Consider the following 3,276-nt stretch of genomic DNA (forward strand, 5'->3'; position numbering starts at 1 on the left):
AGTGGTTTGATGCGATGTGTATTTGCATCAATAGATGTCAAGGGCTAAAAATATACAAGTCAGAGTCACATATTCACATGCAGATATTAGAATTTGGAGTTATAGGTTAAATAATTGGGCTTACAGTGCTTCAAGGCCTAATTGTAAAATACAAATTAGAACCTGAGACCATCAGAAACTTTTGATTCTCAGGGAAAGAGAACCTAAACATAAAAAACTGATGATAATCAATATTTCTTAATTGAAAGCATATATAAAAGTCTTCAAATTTCAACATATTTGAATTAAGTGCGATTTAATCCCGACATTGCTCTGCTGAAATACTTTTTAAGTCTGTTTTACCACACAGGAATGAAGAACAGACATAAAACAGCTGGATCACTAACCTTTGAGATGTTGTGAAAGACAGAGAACTCTTGGGACTATTAAAATAATAGAAGAAACAGCATGGACACATTTTTTGGTGTGATTTAATTTTTTTGTGATTTTACAATAGATAAGGTACTATGTTTAGAAATACAATTTTACAGTACCGATATGTAAAAATGTGTTTAAAAACCAGCGGTGCCACCCTGGATATTCCTGATTGTGTCTGACATTGGGAGTCAAGTAGAGGTGGGCCTGGTCATTCTTTGTATGTAACACTGCCTTTGATTGCCAGGTACTATAAATTACTGCAATGTTATACTTTGAGATTAGCATACATGGTGAATAATAAACTAGCTGAGGGGAAGCAACAATTTTTGTGGAAATCTGCCCACCCGCACCCCCTGCCATTCTATAATTGGAGACAGTGTAACTCTAAAGGGCTCCTGACAACCCCGACCACGGCGATCCAAATGCAACGTCCCTGTTTCATGTCTGTCAGGACTCATAGTGTAAAATCAGATCAGATAAATAAGAAGACAAAAAAAATGTTAAAGAACATTTGACCTTTGTGAACCACACAGGAAGCTAGAACAGGGATTTTACACTGGGTGTAATGTGCTACTCCATTCTCGTCCTTGTGAATTCTGAAGTAAATAAAGGTTCAAGATCTTTTTTTTTTTTTTTGGAGAAACTAGAAAGCAGGGCATCACATTAACTATTCTACTAGAAATCAAGGCATGCATTGGTGTCTCTGTGCTGCCTAGAGAGAAAAACAGTCAGACTCTTGCTATGTTCTAAAGATGAGAACTATCTTGCACAATGACACAGTGGTTAATGCTCTTACCTCGCAGCAAGAAGGCCCTAGTTCAAATTCCAGGGTAAGGATTTCTGTTTGGAGTTTGCATATTCTCCTTGTGCTTGCGTGGATTGTCTCTGGGTATTCTGGTTTCCTCCCACAGTCTAAAAACATGCTTCATGGGTTGTTTGGTGTCTCTAAATTGCCCCTGGATGTGAGTGAGTGTGTGACCCTGGAACAGGCCCTGGCAGCCTCGTGACCACGAAAGGATTAAAGCGAGTTAAGAAAAAAAGGATGGATCAAAATATTCTGTTTTTATATTATATTCCCATTTGTGGAATAAGATCAAATGTGAATGTAAGTGGTTGTTTGTTTTTGAGCCATATAAGCTAGAGTCACTATGCTTGCTTGTAGCAAATGCAAAGTTGTATGCCATACTGGATAAGGCGAGATGCCTGTTAACTGCTGTGTTACAATTGCACCAACAGAGCTGGAAAAAAAAGAATGTGACTTTTCACAAGTAGATTATAACTGTCAGTTAATAAAGGAGAACTTCTAGAAAACATTTTAGGAAGATCTGCGCACGTTCACTTTCAATACAGAATGTTTAGGATGATCTTGTAAAGTTATTGGTGTCATGGCTACAGAACACGTAACGACCCAGACGCTGGAACCCGGAAGAAACACAGCAGAAAGTTAGCGTGGTAGGTAACGGCTTTAATAGTGAGGCGAGGAGGTAGGATCCTGAACAGGACAGGAAGTGGACTCCGAGCAGGAGGCAGAGGCAGTAGGCGTAATTGGCGATCTTGTCCTCTAAGAGGGAGAAGGCCGTCTTGGAAGCAGGAACGTGGAACAGAGGCAGAGGCTCGTGGTGTGACCGTGGAGAGGAGACCCAACTGGAGATCCGGGCAGAGGAAGAAACGCGACCACTCGTGGTAGGAGATTCCTGAGGGTGAGTAAGAGAGGTATTTAGACAGAGTTTCGTCAAAAACGTGGCAAGACTGTGACATAGGCGAGGTGACCAACTATGCACCATCAGGGGCAACAGACTGGCGGGGAATGAAGGTCCTGGAGCTCCTTAAGTAGGCAGCCGAGGGTGATGAGGTGAGTGGTCGCAGCTGGGGATGATCAGCAGTCGGGTGGAGAGGAGAGGGGGAAGAGACTGACAGAGGCACCATGACAATTGGCAGCTTTAGACTGTACTATTTTCATGTTGTCTGGCAGGACCACCGATCTTTTTCGTTTATTGGAGGATGACCGTGGTATTCGTATGTGTATTCGACCTCAGAATACACATACAAATCAGATCAAATCAGACGACCAACTGCAAACTCAATAGCAAGCAAAAAGAGATCCTCACACCCGTTTGAAATATTGGTCATCAATGGCACAGCTTGGGTCTTATTTTCCTTTTGAAATAGGGCATCAAATTAAGCATTTTGTGGTCATTTTACTGCATCTGCTAAGCCATGTGTCACTGATTACAGCCCTATCCAATATGGCGTTGCTCTTTACGTATCTTCCAGAATGGCAACAGGAGAGCATAGTGTCTCTACCATTATAACTCATTGGTTTATGTAGCCCTATGAGCTTCCGACCTTTTCAGGATGTCATTCTATCTATCTATCTTGCTCCTGTGTTAAGGCTGGTGTCCCGCCCTGGTGCGTTGAGCTGATCAGATGAGTCAGGTGTCTCCAATACTGGCGGTTTTGTGCCAGCAGATCTGCATCCTTTGCAGTAATGCCATGTTGACGAAGGTCGTCTGAAATGATGTCAAGCCACGGAGAGCGGGGATTTCATCGCGGTCGTCTCCAGCCTACAGCCTTTGGGTCAAACTTCAAAATGACTCTTGTTGGGTGTTCAAAGGGAAGGCGAAGAACATGGCCAAACCGGCGGACGTGGCGTTGTGCTGCCAGGGTGGAAGCTCTGGGCTGGTTTGCGTCTTCTCTGAGATCCATGGCTTTTTGGGTGGCGTTCGTGAGCCCCTAAAGACCTCCTGGGTTGACTGAAGGACACTTTCTTTGAAGGTCTGCCAGTCACTCCTTTGGTCCAGAGCCACGGCGCCAAAGGTGCGGCAGATGGAATGGCTGAAGTCTGTGGCGATGTTGGGG

General features: G+C 43.5%; 1 long non-coding RNA gene across 1 annotated transcript; it reads right to left on the bottom strand.

Annotated features, from left to right (window-relative positions):
• Positions 1-1,038: 1,038 nt before the first annotated feature.
• LOC118598225 lies at positions 1,039-2,450 on the bottom strand. Its single transcript, XR_004947339.1, has 2 exons — positions 2,199-2,450; positions 1,039-2,111 (listed from the first exon to the last, which is right to left on the bottom strand). It is a non-coding gene; the product is annotated as an uncharacterized LOC118598225 (long non-coding RNA).
• Between the last annotated feature and the right edge of the window lie 826 nt (positions 2,451-3,276).

Source organism: Oryzias melastigma, unplaced genomic scaffold, assembly GCF_002922805.2.
Source record: "Oryzias melastigma strain HK-1 unplaced genomic scaffold, ASM292280v2 sc00205, whole genome shotgun sequence".
In the NCBI taxonomy this organism is placed as follows: domain Eukaryota; kingdom Metazoa; phylum Chordata; class Actinopteri; order Beloniformes; family Adrianichthyidae; genus Oryzias; species Oryzias melastigma.